Source organism: Bombina bombina, chromosome 2, assembly GCF_027579735.1.
Source record: "Bombina bombina isolate aBomBom1 chromosome 2, aBomBom1.pri, whole genome shotgun sequence".
NCBI classification, from domain to species: Eukaryota; Metazoa; Chordata; class Amphibia; order Anura; family Bombinatoridae; genus Bombina; species Bombina bombina.
The window spans coordinates 1,304,171,547-1,304,189,351 of NC_069500.1; positions in this window are offsets into that span (position 1 = coordinate 1,304,171,547).

Below are 17,805 nucleotides of genomic sequence, written 5' to 3' on the forward strand. Positions count from 1 at the left end.
TTCATTTTACAATATATATGGTTTACCGTTCACTAATACTAATAAGCAATGACTGATTGAATATAGTGAGTCTTTGATCACAACATTTACATTTGCAACAGCCTTCTATTATCTAGCGCCGTGCTGAATAATTCTTACTATACTGACATTAACGTCAGTGGCTAGAACATAGCCAATCATTACATTCATTCTAATTTCACACAGACCAATTAGGCGATAGCATTTAGCTTGTGCTTTAATACAGAGCTGAATAAGCCACTTGCTCTGTATGGCTAGACAGCTGACATGCGCACTAAGCGCTATACGCATACCAGTTAGAAACTCCAACAGTGCTCTATCATAAAATAAAGCTGATTATCAATTGAGTTTTAATGCGAATGGCCGCAACAAAGCAAATCATGACATTGATCTGAGGAGCTACACTGACCTATCGGATCATAGCTCCTCATTTGAATTGAATGCGTTATATGGTTACCATGGTCACAATACTGACATGCGCATTAGCGCTAGATACACGCCATCCAGAAACCTTATTGGAGATTTGTAACAACACAAAGTAAGTGATCGTGTTTAGAACTAATCTAATACACTTTTATTTATATAATAATCACTAAGAGCAAACCAGATCATGAAACCGAAAGGTATAGACATGCGAAATAATCTGTATAACATGTGATTTTATTTGTATGACAAATCTAAAAGATAGAGAAAACAGAGTGGGAATAGTTTGGATCATGATATTGAAAGATTTAAACATACGAAACAATCGCTATGTTGGATAATATATACAAAAAAGGAATAGTTAGAAAAGAAACCTGATAAATACTATTAAGGTATTTAATATTCAGTATCTTTGTCCTTATGTGTGATATAAATTGTCTCTAAACCTCACTATACTACCTCTACCAATTAAGAGGGATATCAAAAAGATGTGGAAATTGCAACTATGTGTAACTGTCTAAATTGGTTTTTTGTTATAATGTGTATTCATTGTTATTGTTTAACACACTGCATACAAATTGGTTTATGTCAAAACAAACTTGTAAACAAGACACCTATGATGTCATAAATCACACCCACTACAAGTGTTATCAATTATGTTAATTAGTTTGGTTAGGTATATGTAGCAAGTGTTTGGAAATCATTTTATTAAGCCTGAGGAAACAGTCTGTGACTGAGAAACGCGTCGCTGTATTTTAATTTATAATAGTAAAGTTTTATACCTTTTTAACCCAAACACTTGCTACTGTGTCTCATTTGGATTAAAATATTGTCCACTGGACCTCTGCTGTCTGCCTCCTGTGGAAGCCTTGATACAGTCTGTTGGGTGACTATATTGACCCCATCCTGTCTGATTAGCATCAATGGAGATGCTTTACTTTTTGTGAGTATATATCTTACCACACATACTATTGCTTCTAGTATAAGACTGTACTAGGCCATATAGGCACCTTTGTATCCCCTTGTGTTTTACTACAGAACATCTATCTGCACCCCAAGAGGTCGGTCTGCTGGGTGACTGTTATAGATCCCAGACTGCTCCCACTGCACTAATTGGAGTGCTTTTAAAATTGTGAGTTTGATAGAATACAATCTGATAATCAAATTCTGTGGATCAAACAATATTGGGCCATGTGGCGCATCTGTCTTTTTCTCTGCTTTTAGATTATCCTGTTGGATCCTGGCCGGGTCCTCTACAGATTGCTGCCTCTTCAACACCTATCTGAAAATTAAAAACTTTATTTTATACTACCACTTATTAGTTTATATTATTGTTATATTTATGTGAGAATTATCTTATATTTTGTTGAAATTTCATTTGCCAATTTTATTTTGTTGAAATTTTATTTGCCAATAGAATTCTCATTTGCCAATAGGCTCATCGGCACTGATATTCTATATATATTCTATATATATTTTGTGTATTCTATACTTATTATTATTATTGACACTCTATAGTCCTCTGAGTGCTATACTATAGGGCGCCCCCTATTCTATAGACAACTAATCGGCATAATCGATTATGAAAATAGTTGTCAGCGAATCTCATAATTGATTAGTTGGTTTGCAATTAGTTGCTCTGTGCACAGCACCTGCTGCTTCACTCCAATGAGCTCCTGCACATGGTATTGTGTTTTATGGTTATGTCCTTAGCCTAAAGGACGTCTACAGACATTTTACTTTTCACTTTTTCAGGACAGTATAAGTTTCTTTTTAAGTTTACAACTACCCCTGTCTTATGTGCAACCCAGAAATAAAATAGGAGTCATCATTTGTATTGTTTATATTAAACAATAGCCCTAGATTGATGGGAGTTGTTATATGAATTGATGTCACTATTACCTGTTTGCACAATTTTTAGCAGATTGCTTGCTATTGCTGCTTATATGTACTCTATAGATAAATGTGTAAGGATGTGTCCTGTTACTGATATGTCCTTAGCCCTTTTGCCTTTTTTTGTTTTTTTATATTTTTAATTAATTGGAATATGTACCAAATTCAACCTCTATAAGTATATAGCTGTTATTTTAAGAGTGGGCTAGATATTTTTTTCCCCTAACCTTATAGCTGGTTGTTTACCATTGCATATTCAAGATATTTTTATGTCAGAATGAAGACCAGGCTTACTATGTTAAGAGGCCCCTTGCATTAGTAGAGAATGTTATAAACAGTGGTAGTCTACCCATTACTAGTTTTACCTCTTTTCAAACAGTTTGGGGTTTTGTTTTGCTTAAAGGGACATGAAACCCATTTTTTTTCTTTCATGATTTAGAAAGAGCATGTCATTTTAAACAACTTTCTAATTTACTTCTATTATCTAATTTGCTTCATTCTCTTGATATCACTTGCTGAAAAGCATATCTAGATATGCTCAGTAGCTGCTGATTGGTTGCTGCACATAAAGGCCTTGTGTGATTGGCTCATACATGTACATTGCTATTTCTTCAACAAAGGATATCTAAAGAATAGAGCAAATTAGATAATAGAAGTAAATTGGAAAGTTGTTTAAAATTGCATGCCCTATCTGAATCATGAAAGTTTAATTTTGACTAGACTGTCCCTTTAATTATAAAAATTTGTTCTGCTGCTTAAAAAATTGGACCAACAGTTGTGTTAATGTAAAGTTTTAGACTGAAGTATATATTTTTAACACTCAGTATATGGATTTTATTTTAAATATAGGTTTTTTATCCGATTAATCGAAAAAATAATCGGCCGATTAATCGATTATGAAAATAATCGTTAGTTGCAGCCCTATTCCAAACCCTCTCAGCCAACTTGGTTGGTAAATGAAAATCACCCCTTTATATTAAAAAGACAGTGCAGTGAAATAACAAATCCATGCAACATTGGATGGTAAGTGTGCAATACCTTTTAAATGTCTAGTATTTATCCCCAAGTGTAAAGCAGCCTAAATCCTTAACACCATTACAGTCACCTTGATAGATAAAGCAACATGCATTTCAATTGCACTATATATTCTTAGGCTTTTGATTGTATTACTGCAGTAAATGCTTCCCAGTATATATGCCCATAGCAAAGGGCCCGTGCACCTCTTCAAACACCACACCTACTCAGAGAGCTGGCAGTTGTGTGTATTGCTTCTGAGTACGTAATTTGTGACATGCAAGCCACTGCTGACTCTGTGAGAAGGTGTGGTGTTTAAATACTGGTGCGCAGCCTTTACAGAATATGTGCATAAGCTGCAGAAAAACACTAATAACTATTATTAGAAGCATTTTTGCTAATGGAAGTATATTGCAAAAATGCTTATTGTTCAAATTGAAATGCACCAATGCACATTTTATTTTTGACCTTTCTATCCCTTTAAGAGTTAATGTGATAAATGTTTCAAAAGAATTGTGATCAACCCCTAGATTTGATAATATTAGTAAACTGGGAAGTCTTTTTCCATCTGAATCATGAAATAAATATTTTGGCTGCTAAGCCATTTTCCACCTGGGTGCTAAGCTGGATTTTAGCTTTTTTTTTTACTTAGGCACATACCTTTCCAACAGTGGGTCTTGGGGGTCTGTAACTGCTTAGATGCCTGATATACAGGCTTCTAAGCAGCATGTACCCATTTACCTATATTGACCATTGTTAATTTTAAATAAAGTTGCGCGGTGACGTCATTGCGCGTGATGTCACTGCGCAAATCTTGAAGCCCCGGCGATGCCTCTCACTATTCAGTCCAGATCGCTGGGGTGGGAGTATGTGGGAGCCCCCAGATTGGCCTCAAGGTGGGTGAGGGCTAGCGACGGCTCTGAGCCATCGTCGGCACCTGACTGGGACAATCGTCTTTAGCACTCAAAGGGTTAAGCATACTCATTCTGTGCTTCTCCGCTTCACGTACAGAAAATACAAAAACAAATCAAAATTTAAAGACATAAAAATGATGTACTGCTGCCTATCAGAAAACCTATCATGCTTAAACCTGACAGATTGTTACTGAAGTAGAATTGTGAGAAAACTCTCAAAAACTCTCCAACTTGAAGTGAAATTGTATCACAGTGTCAGGCCCTAAGGGGCAGTAAGACCTGCGCTAGTCCTACTTTTCCTGGACGTGATGTTTGTGCAAAGGGGCTGAATGCCCCAGGGGGAAACAAGGATTAGTTGTTTGAAGATTTGTCATCTGTCAATCAATTACACAATATGGCGGGCGGAGGAGCTGTGCTTATAGTCGGAGCTATAAAAATTGGAGAAAATAAATACATATATAAAAAATTTGATGAATTTAACTCTGACTCATTTTTAAAAGTCTATCCAATGGCGTGAGCCAGTAGGGTTAAGTTTACATTCACTTTAAGGTTATGAGATTGTTTGTATTTGCTGATTACTCATAATGATGTCAAACTGTCTAAAAGAGTATAAATACCCCTTTCTTTCATATAGGTGGCGAGAGTCTAAGAGCTAGTTACTGATGGGATATACATTCCTACAAGGAGGGGGCAAAGTTTCCCAAACCTCAAATGCCTATAAATACACCTCACACCTCACTCATACCTCAGTTTTAAATACTTTGCCTCCTTAGGAGGTGGTGAAGCATGATGTGCTTAATTTCTCCAGTGAAAGGCATTTCTAAGCATATTGAAGCCCAGTTCCTCTCTAAGTGCAGTGTTTGAGGGATGTGAAGGGAGTATTGCCTGATGATACCATGTTTTCGTCTATGGGAAAGCTTTTCATAAAGTTCTCTGTAAATCAGTCACAGGGATTCATCTGCTGCCTTCCTTTATAGATCGACAATATACTCTTGTACCATTACCTCTGCTGATATATTTCAGTACTGGTTTGGCTGTCTGCTATATGTGGATGGGTGTCTTAAAGGTCAATGACTCTATGCCTAATAGAAAAGAGATGTTTGAGATTGGTTTCAGCTTGTCTATCATTCCTTTCAGTTGCTATTTGCATGGAAGTTTTAGGTCTCATGATTGCAGCATCGGACACAATCCCTTTTGCTTGTTTTCATATGAGACCTCTACAGCTTTGCATGTTGCACCAATGGTGCAGAGATTATACTCAGGTATCTCTCTGACTTGGTGGTTAAACCATCATCTTATTGTTCAAGTGGCCTTTGTTCGTCCTACCTGGACTGTGATAACAACAGATGCAAGTCTCACAGGTTGGGGAGCTGTTTGGGGGTCTCTGACAGCATAAGGAGTTTGAAATCCTCCAGAGGTGAGGTTATCAATCAATATCTTAAAACTCTGTGCTATTTTCAGAGCACTTCAGGCTTGGCCTCTATTAAAGAGACAATTGTATCTTTGGTTTCAAACAGACAATGTCAAAATAGTGGCTTATGTCAATCATCAAGGGGGGACTCTCAGTCCCCTAGCAATAAAAGAAGTGTCTCTATTACTTTCTTGGGTGGAATCCAACTCTTGTCTAATCACTGCAATTCATATACCAGGTGTAGACAATTTGGAAGCAGACTTTCTCAGCTGTCAGACTCTACATCCGGGGGAGTGGTCTCTCCATCCAGATGTGTTCGATCAGATTGTGCAGATGTGGAGTCTTCCAGACATAGATCTGATAGACATAGATCTGATCTGATCATCTAAACAAGAAACTTCCCAGATACCTCTCCAGGTCCAGGGATCCTCAGGCGGAATTGATGGATGCTCTAGCAGTTCCATGGTTTTACCAACCTGGTTACATTTTTCCACCTTTGGTTCTTCTTCCAAGAGTGATCTCAAAGATCATAATGAAACAATCTTATGTGTTTCTGATAGCACCAGCATGGCCTCACAGGTTCTGGTATGCAGACTTTGTCGGAATGTCCAGTTGCCAACCTTGATCACTTCCTCTAAGACCAGACCTTCTGTCTCAAGGCCTGTTTTTCCATCCGGATCTCAAATCTCTAAATTTGAAGGCATGGAAATTGAACGCTTGGTCCTTAGTCATAGAGCTTTCTCTGACTCTGTGATTAACACTATAATACAGGCTTGCAAGCCTATTTCAAGGAAAATATGTCACAAGGTTTGGAAAACCTGTTTCATGGAGTTCCACTCATGATTATTCTTGGCATTCTTTTAGAATTCCTATGATTCTACAGTTTATCCAGGATGGTTTGGATAAAGGTTTGACTGCCAATATTTTTAAAGGACAAATCTCTACTCTGTTGTATTTCACAGAAAGATTGCTAATCTTCCTGATGTTCACTGTTTTGTACAGGCTTTGACTCGTATCAAACCTGTTATTAAATCTAGCTCTCCTCCTTGGAGTCTAAATTTGGTATTAAAGACTTTGCAGGCTCCTCCTTTGAGCCTATGCATTCTTTGGACATTAAACTACTTTCTTGGAAAGTGTTATTTCTCTTGGCTATCTCTTCTGCTAAAAGAGATTCTGAATTGTATGCTCTCTTGTGAGTCTCCTTATCTGATTTTCCATCAAGATAAAGCTGTTTTGCCGACTTCGTTTTAAATTTTTGCCTAAAGTTGGGAATTCTTACAACATTAATAGGCAAATTAATATTCCTTCCTTGTGTCCTAATCCTAAGAATACTCTTGAAAGGTCTTTACATTCTTTGGATGTGGTAAGACCTTTGAAATATTATGTTGAGGCTACTATAGATTTCAGAAAGACTTCTAGTCTATTTGTTATTTTTTTCTGGTTCCAGAAAAGGTCAGAAAGCCTCTGCCATTTCTTTGGTATCTTGGTTGAAACTTCTTTTTTTTTTTTTTTTTTTAATTTCTATTTTATTGTTGTTAAACCATTTGGGATACAGAAAGGAAAAAAAAGGGTATTTACATATCAATAACATATTTGGGGTATCAATACACGATATACACCATTCAAAAAAAATACATATCCTAAACAATCCTTTTTAGCTTCTTATTTAAATTAACAAAACTTTCTGGTTTTTTTTTTCTTTTTTTGTTTTTTGTTTTGTTTTTCCCCAAATGGTTAACTTTCCTGGCTATGTTAGAACACAAGAAGAGAAAGAAAGAAAAAAAATACCCTATATAATTAAAGGTAATTCATTCCTCAAAATAGCATTTAGGACATATTCCCTAGATCTAAACGGATATATTATTTTCTTCTGCACTTCTATTGGTTGAAAAAGAATAAAAATCTCCCATTTTTTAAAGAAACTTGCAACTTCTTTATCTTTATCGTGATCTATCAGACTTTGCTCCATCATCATTTGTTGAAATATCTGCTTATTAAGTTCAATTATTGATGGTGATTTTTTCGAGATCCATGTTTTTAATAAAAGGAATCTAGCTACCCCTATCACTGTTTCAATGAATAACTTATTTTTAACTCTTTCTGTTGCAGGAAATAGAAAAAATACTAAGTCACGGTATACAACTGTCTCTACTTTTAATATTTTGGATATCCAGTAGCTTACTCTAATCCAGTATTGATTTACTATTGTACAGCCCCAAAAATAATGGAGAATATCAGCACTACTACTACCACACTTTACACACTTGTCTTTCAATTTACTATTCCATCTTGACATTAATGAGGGTGTCAAGTATGCTTGATTTAATATATTGATATGTGCTTCTCTGTAGTTGGTGGACATAAAGATTTTATTCTAATGATACTATTCTGGATATTTTCCTCGTTGCATTCTATTAATCCTTTCATATGCCATTTTTTTACAATCAGTTGCAAATTCGATTGACCCTCCTGGAGTGTTAAATCCTTATACCATTTTCCAATAGATACATCTCCTATTTTACACAATTCAAGCTTCACTGAGATTATAGGCCAGCTCCATTCTTCCCTTTGAATTATTAACAACTTATTGACTAAATTCCTTAGTTGAAGATATGCGAAAAAGTCTTTGCTAGGTAAATTAAATTCACATCTAATCGTTTCAAATGTTTTTATCTGTGGTATAACCATATTAAAATTTATCATTTGATTAATATCTCTCAATCCCTTCCTTTTCCATCTGTGGAACACAGCTGATTTTAATGCTTCAGGAAATGGGGGGGTAGCCTATTATTGGTAAATAATTAGATACTGCATATTCCACCTTAAGATTTTTACAATACTGCTGCCATGCTTTAATAACTCCCATGACTGACTTATAATTTTTAATCTCCTTTGGTATGTCTTTCCCTTGTGTATGTAAAAGTGCTATTAGCGAAAATGGTTTTACTATCCCCTTTTCTATAGCTTTAGCTGTGTAATATTCTTCATCTATCAGCCATTCATCTGCTATTTTGGTCAAACACGCTATATTATATTTTTCTAAATCTGGGAGGGCCAATCCTCCGCATTCTTTCGGATGTGATAATATTTTTAGTGATAGTCTCTTCCTTTTTTTCACCCCATAAGAATTCTATCATCTTTTTTTAAAATATTTTGATATCAACTTTCTTTATGAGAAGCGGGAGGTTCTGTAATTTATATAAATTTTTTGGAAAAGCAATCATCTTTATCAAGCTAATTTTCCCTGATAGTGCTAGCAGTAAATGTTTCCAGACAGCAAGCTGCTCGTATATCTTTTGGAATATTGGCTTAAAGTTCAGATCGTACCACAGACCCGGGTTCCTGTTTAGGATAATCCCCAGATATGTGATCTGATCTACAACTTCAAATGGGCTCTCCCCCGCCGATTTCCCTTTCCTATCTAGCCATAATAGCTCTGTTTTATTAATGTTTACCTTATATCCCGAGAATGAACTATATCCTTCTATAATCCCCATTAATTTTGGGATATTCTGCTTGGACTCTCTTAAGAATATTAATACGTCGTCTGCATATAATAATATTTTTTCCTCGATACCTTTACATAAAACTCCTTGCAGATCCTGTCGTATTTTAATAGCCAGCGATTCGATAGATACATTAAATAAAAAGGGCGAGAGTGGGCAACCTTGCCTAGTACCTCTTTCCAGTCTAATTTCTGCAGATTATATTCCATTTACGGAAATCAATGACACAGGATTTTTATATATTGCTTTAATATAATTCAGGAGGGGTCCCGAAAAACCAAATTTTATTAGAGATGTGAATAAATGATCCCACTGAACAGCGTCAAACGCTTTTTCAGCATCTATTGATATTGATGCTGCCTCTTGATTTAGATCATTAGATCTTTCAGTTAGATTCCTGAAATATTCTATAATAATGCATACTTTACGTATATTAACAACTGAACTCCGACCGTTCATAAAACCCACCTGATTAGGATGAATAATTTTAGTTAAATAATGTTTAAGTCTCTCTGCTACTATTGATGCTAGAATTTTATAATCTGCATTTAGCAGAGATATGGGTCTATATGATTCTGGTTTTTCGGGATCCCTACCTTTCTTATGGATCATAATTGTAACTGCTTTGGAAAAGTTTGTTGACATTGCCCCGTTTTCTATATAATAAAAATTAAATAATTTCGTCAGACAGGAAACAATTTCTTTAGTTAATATTTTATAAAACTCTGCTGGGAGTTGATCTGGCCCTGGTGCTTTGTTTAGTTTAATCTTATTGATAGTCGCTTCCACTTCCTCTTCTGTGATTGGTTGATTAATATACTCCATTTCGTCTGATGATAAGATTGGAGTAACTATACTATCCCAAAAAAGCGCCTTATTAGATCTATCTATCTCGCACGTGCTATAAAATTCTTGAAAAACTTGATGGAAAACCTTATTGATATCTACAGGGTCATATATATACTTATCTTCTACTTTTATTGAGTGAATAATATTTGATTTTTTTCTCTGACTTTGCGATTTTAGCTAGATAGTTACCTGTTTTATTCCCAAATTTTAGGAATCTTGCCATATATTTTAAATCTTCTCTAGCAGTTTATTGGAGAAAGAATATATCCCTTTCTTGTTTCGCCTGTATATATCTACCCCAGTTGTTTTTAGAAGTGTTTTGGAGATATCTATTATATGCGTTTATTAATTGTGCAGTTAATTGTTCCTCCCTCCTCTTCCTCTTTCTTTTAAACCGCACCATGTAGCTAACTATTTCGCGCCTTAATACCGCTTTTGCTGTTTCCCATAAAATTTCTACACGATTCTCATACTCTTTATTTAAATTCAGAAATACATTCCATCTTTCTTTCAACATTGATTTAAAAGAGGCATTTTTCAACATATATTTAGGGAAGAAAAAGGAATTTCGCTTGGGGGGGTTAATATTCAATTTATCCAAACAGATCTCTAATGTTATAGGCGCGTGATCTGAGATTGTAAATTCTTTAATATCAGCTTTAAGGTTTTCTTTCAATATAGTCTCTGCGACTAAAAAATAATCTATCCTAGATAGTGAAGAAAAAGTTTTAGATAGGCATCTCTATCTATTAGAGTCTGGATTTAAGGTCCTCCATATATCGTATATTTTAAGCCTTTTTTTAAGTGTATGTAATATTTTAATTTCTTTTGTTATTCTATAGTCCTTTTCTCTTCCCTTTGAACTTTTTCTATCTATTGGAAACCTAGGCGTCAGATTAAAGTCCCCAGCAATTATTAGATTATCATTGACATAATTTAGCAAAAGAGCCTGCACCCTTCCCCAAAATTCCCTATCTAGTGTGTTTGGCCCATATATATTACATAACGTGAATATCTTTTTCTTATTTCAATTTTAACAATTAAATATTGTGCGTTTTCATCTACTTTGACTTCCAATATGTTATATTCAAGTTTCTTATTTAATAAGATGGCCACTCCCTTTTTTCTTTCGGTACATGGCGTGGCCACTACTTCTTTTACCCAGTTGGTTTTTAGTTTAATTAACTCTGCTGCCGATAATCTGACTTCTTGGAGGAAGGCAATATCTGATTTTAATTTTTTGAAATGCTTAAGAATTGTCCTTCTTTTAATTGGTGAGAGAATTCCCCCAACATTCCATGACGTAAGATGTATTATATTCTTTGAACTAGAAGCCATATTAAAAATCTAAAATTACAACCTCTGTCATAGTGAACAGAGAGTATTCTTGATATATATCATAAATATCTTGTATGTCCTTTAAAAATAGCAGGAAGAGAAGAAAAAAAAAAAAAAAAGAAGAAAAAAACAGAGAAATAAAACCTTAGCACCCTCTACAGACCAATTATTCATTGCCACATTTTTTCTGTAGAAATTGTTTCGCTTCATAATTTTCTTAAAAGGATTCAATTTCCAGACTCTTTCTTTAAATATTGTCTAGCTTCTTCGCTATCATGAAAGGACTTGAGCCCTCCTTTTCCTATTACCTTAAGTATAGCCGGATATACCACAAAAGCCTGTAGGCCTTTCTGAATAAATTCAGAGCATAGTTGTGACATTATTTTCCTTTTATTGGATGTTTCTATGGAGAAATCCTGGAATATTAGTATTTTTCTATCTTCCATTATCAAAGGTGCAGGGAGTTTTTTGTAATATTTCAGAATTTCTTTTTTGTCCTTATAATTCAGGAATTTTACTATAACTGGTCTCAATGAATACCTAATTGATGACTCATCTGTCGAGTTCTGTCTACTTGGACCAATTCTATGCACTCGCTCAGCTATTATTCCAGGGCCATCTTTTGAAATGCCTAAGCGACTTGGTATCTCTTTAGTAATTAGTGACTCTAGATCTTGTTTTGCATATTTTTCGGGTATACCAATAAATCTTAGATTATTCCTTCTTGCTCTGTCTTCTGCCATGTCAGCTCTATCTTGTAATTTTTTAATTTTATCATTAAGTGTATCAATAATATTACTTTTAGCGTTCATCTGGTCCTCTAGGTCAGAAATACGGCTTTCTGCCTCTCCTACTCTCATATTGAATTGCTTTAGCTCATTTGTCACTACTGTTAAATCTAGTCTTATTTTTTCAAATTGTGGCATAAACAGGGCAGATATTTGAGTTATCAATGTTTGTGTGTCTATATTAGTTTGTGATGGACTTATTATCCATGTTCTCTTGAACTTGTTCAGTCACATTTTTATTTCTGTTTCTCTCTCTATTTTTAGCAGCCATTGTTGCTGGTGATTTATCTTTTAAATTATGAACAAATTTTTCCATTGATATAACAATTCCCTTATATATAATCTTAATAAGGGAAGGGAGGAGAAAAAAAAACCCTACTTTAAGAAGCTGAGTTCAAATTACATATAATAGTGTTGTGTTTAAAATTAGGTGCAAATGTGGAGTTTAAAAAAAAAAAAAAAAAGGATTTTCTGTTTTAGAAAGCTGTACTGAGGTCAGCTTAGGTGTAATGAAGTTGTGCAGAGATTAAGTGATAGTGCTAATACAATGTGTGAAAAGCGGAAAAAGGGAAGACTGAGATGTACTCAGATTCTGGTTGGTGTAAAAAAAACCTACAAATATGTGAAAAACCGTGAGGATATTTAATACAATATGTGAAAAAAAAAAAACGCCTCCCTTAGACCCTGTTTAACTTTCGAGATCAGACAGGATCGGGTACAAGGTGTATCAGTAAACTCCTTTATATATTATCTTTTGTTATAACTCATTTCCTATCTGTAAGGGAAACCATTAAACTCTTCATAGTACTGCTGTTACTGAAAAGCCATGCTGCGAATAGAAAAACCAAAGCTGCATCTTATATATATATTTTTTCTTTTCCTTTCCTTAAATTCTCTCACCTCAATCAGCCTAAATTAACAGAGTTACCCCCTATTCCTGATGTTTTATCTTTCGCCTTTCTAGTGTTTTATATTATCTTTTCTTTTACATTTGGGCACAATATTTCTCACAACAAATATATAGCAACTTTGACATATCATATGTTTATATTCTAAAACAACAGTTTAAAAGTTCTCAAATTTGTGCCTAATGTCAGCTTCTTCACTGGGTTACCCCGATTTCTGTGGGTCTTATCTCACTGTTATACCGACCCAGACTAGTAGGCTAGACAACTTAATTGCGTGTTATCCATGTCCTGATAATTCTTTAACAGAAAACCAAAAGAAAAACAGGAAAAAAACACAAAAACCCCCCAAAAAAACTGTTGCAGCAAAAATAGTGTTATCTGGTTCCACCAACACACAAGTATATAGGTTCTGCCTATGTATGCAACTAAATAGGCCTTTATAAGTTAAATGTATGCTTCTTCACTGGGGCTTAGTACAAGAGATATGGAGTATGCCTGTATGCCAAATCTTTCTCATTAAGATATTTCACTTTAGAACTTTGCTGCTTTGTAGAAATAGACAATGACAAAGAGCAGACATCTGTTTTTGTCTCTTGGGTATATCCCTTTAGAGTGTTAGTATCTTCACTGGGCTATTATTATGTATTCAGGGCTTACCCCAGACTTAATAACTAAACACTCTGTCTGAGTCCCCTTTGATCACTTCTCCCCTCTTTATGTGAAAGATTTATAATTTCTTCAGGAGAATAAAAAAGAGCAGCCTGGCCGTCTTCTATCTGACACAAAACCTTGACTGATTACCCAAAAGCAAGAGAGTTTTCTCTGAACTGATATTCACTTATAGTTCCTGACGCTCCTGTGTGATACTAGGCAAACCAGACTTTTAGCTATACATTTTAAATACCCCAAAAGTAGGGGATCAACAAAAAATCTTCTTGCTTCACTGCATGGGGCCCCAGGGGGATAAGACAGGACAACAAAGTTCATGCTGATTACACAGAAAGGAGGACACACTTACATTGTGTTTACTATGTTATCTCCATGTCCAAACTTATGTCCCTTGATAAGCTGTGCTGTTTTATATCTTTCCCCCTGGTTAATTCCCCTTACTGCTGACTATGTATAAGCAGATTTCACACAAGCATTTTGGGATAACGTCTATACTCTATCCTTTATTTACATCCACACACAGCCTTTTGGAATTCAAATTTCCTGCCTCCATACATCCAGGCTTCTTTTGCAGCACATTCAGATACAGTGATATTATTGATCAGTTTCCCCTGATCCGGGCTACAACACCTTAATGCAGGACGGACTTATCTGGGAGGTCGGCTTCTGTGCATTAGCTTCTTCACTGTGTGCAGAAACAACCGGTCCACAGCATGCAGAGGGTACTGCTCCTGCCAGGGAGCTATAGATGCTTGACTGGCCTCGGTGTAGTACAGTTGTCTCCTTCGGTCACGCGCCTTTACCAGCATACACTGCTGTCGCCCCCCCGGGCTGGATGGGACTTGTCTCGGGCGATGTAAGGCACTCCTGCCCGGCTCTATTTTGGGCCTAGGGCCTGTGACTCGCGGCTTGCGTTCCTCGGACCGAGCACTAGATTCGCGCCCTTCCGTTGTTGCCGCCCACCGGAAGCCCTTGGTTGAAACTTCTGATTCACAAAGCTTATTTGGAGGCGGGGCAGTCTCTGCCTCAGAGAATAACAGCTCATGCTACGAGATCAGTTGCCACATCTTGGGCTTTCAAGAATGAAGCTTCAGTTGATCAAATCTCCAAAACAGCCACTTGGTCTCTGCATACATTTACAAAATTTTACCATTTTGATTTTACTTCTTCAGAAGCAGCTTTTGGTAGAAAATTTCTTCAGGCAGTTATCTCAGTTTGATTCTAGTGCCTATAATTTAAGTTTTTTGAATTTTTAAGAAAACTTAATTTTGTTTGTGGATTTACTTTCTCAGCGGAAATAGCGGTATTTATTTTATCCCTCCCTCTATAGTTACTTGTGGATTTTTCTTCTTGCAGAGGTCCTCTTCATTCAGACACCACCGCAGTCCAAATTAATAATATTATCGGTTATTTTTAGAGCGCCAACATATTCCGCAGACTCTGAAGCTTAAATACAAGGTTTCTCCTAATATAGGGGTGCCCTTGCATTTCTATTGGCTGATTTTTTAATTCTTAGTCCAATCAACCAATAGAATGAATGCTTTTTGAAGTGTCTCTTTTTTTTTGTTGCAAACACAGTCTATTTGAGGTAAACACAGATTCAAGACAAAACCCCCAATGCCTACATTGCAGCTCAGTGGCAATGTCGGCGGACTTTTGCAGAAGTTGTGATCCCCACACCTACTCAGAGAGCTGGCAGTTGTGTGTATTGCTTCTGAGTACGTAATTTGTGACATGCAAGCCACTGCTGACTCTGTGAGAAGGTGTGGTGTTTAAATACTGGTGCGCAGCCTTTACAGGATATGTGCATAAGCTGCAGAAAAACACTAATAACTATTATTAGAAGCATTTTTGCTAATGGAAGTATATTGCAAAAATGCTTATTGTCCAAATTGAAATGAACCAATGCACATTTTATTTTTGACCTTTCTATCCCTTTAAGAGTTAATGTGATAAATGTTTCTAAAGAATTGTGATTAACCCCTAGATGTGATAATATTAGTAAACTGGGAAGTCTTTTTCCATCTGAATCATGAAATAAATATTTTGGCTGCTAAGCCATTTCCCACCTAGGTGTTAAGCTGAATTTAAGCTTTTCTTTTTTTTAACTTTTTTAAAATATATATATTTTTTCCAGATCCCCAGGACTTATACAGTTGGAAAGGTTAGGCACATACCTTTCCAACGGTGGGTCTTGGAGGTCTGTAGCTGCTTAGATGCCTGAGATACAGGCTTCTAAGCAGCATGCCCCCATTTCCCTATATTGTCTGTTGTTAATTTTAAATAAAGTTGCGCGGTGACGTCATCATGTCATTGCGCATGATGTCACCCCGCGAATCGTGAACCCCCAGCAATGCCTCTCACTCTTCAGGCCAGATCGCCAGGGCAAAGTTCCCCAAACCTCAAATGCCTATAAATACACCTCCCACCTCACTCATACCTCAGTTTTAAATACTTTGCCTCCTTAGGAGGTGGTGAAGCATGATGTGCTTAATTTCTCCAGTGAAAGGCATTTCTAAGCATATTGAAGCCTCTCTAAGTGCAGTGTTTGTTTGAGGGATGTGAAGGGAGTATTGCCTGATAATACCATGTTTTAGCCTATGGGAAAGCTTTTCATAAGGCTCTCTGTAAATCAGTCGCAGGGATTCATATCAATTGTATATTCGGTTTCAAACAGACAATGTCACAATAGTGGCATATGCCAATCATCAAGGGGGACTCTCAGTCCCCTAGCAATGAAAACGTGTCTCTAATACTTTCTTGGGCGGAATCCAACTCTTGTCTAATCACTGCAATTCATATACCAGGTGTAGACAATTGAGAAGCGGATTTTCTCAGCTGTCAAACTCTACATCCGAGGGAATGGTCTCTCCATCCAGATGTGTTCTATCAGATTGTGCAGATGTGGAATCTTCCAGACATAGATCTGATGGCCTCTCATCTAAACAAGAAACTTCCCAGATACCTCTCCAGATACAGGGATCCTCAGGCGGAATTGATGGATGCTCTAGCAGTTCCATGGTTTTACCAACCTGGTTAGATTTTTCCACCTCTGGTTCTTCTTCCAAGAGTGATCTCAAAGATCATAATGAAACAATCTTATGTGTTTCTGATAGCACCAGCATGGCCTCACAGGTTCTGGTATGCGGACTTTGTCCGAATGTCCACTTGCCAACCTTGGTCACTTCCTCTAAGACCAGACCTTCTGTCTCAAGGCCTGTTTTTCCATCCGGATCTCAAATCTCTAAATTTGAAGGCATGGACATTGAACGCTTGGTCCTTAGTCATAGAGGTTTCTCTGACTCTGTGATTAACACTATGATAAAGGCTCGTAAACCTATTTCAAGGAAAATATATCACAAGGTTAGGAAAACCTATATTTCATGGAGTTCAACTCATGATTATTCTTGGCATTCTTTTAGAATTCCTAGGATTCTACAGTTTATCCAGGATGGTTTGGATAAAGGTTTGACTGCCAATATTTTGAAAGGACAAATCTCTACTCTGTTGTATTTCACAGAAAGATTGCTAATCTTCCTGATGTTCACTGTTTTGTACAGGCTTTGACTCAAATCAAACCTGTTATTAAATCTATCTCTCCTCCTTGGAGTCTAAATTTGGTATTAAAGACTTTGTAGGCTCCTCCTTTGAGTGTAAGCATTTTTTGGACATTAAACTACTTTCTTGGAAAGTGTTATTTCTCTTGGCTATCTCTTCTGCTAAAAGAGATTCTGAATTGTATGCTCTCTTGTGAGTCTCCTTATCTGATTTTCCATCAAGATAAAGCTGTTTTGCGGACTTCGTTTTAAATTTTTGCCTAAAGTTGGGAATTCTTACATTAATAGGCAAATTAATATTCCTTCCTTGTGTCCTAATCCTAAGAATACTCTTGAAAGGTCTTTACATTCTTTGGATGTGGTAAGACCTTTGAAATATTATGTTGATGCTACTATAGATTTCAGAAAGACTTCTAGTCTATTTGTTATTTTTTCTGGTTCCAGAAAAGGTCAGAGAGCCTCTGCCATTTCTTTGGTATCTTGGTTGAAACTGCTGATTCACAAAGCTTATTTGGAG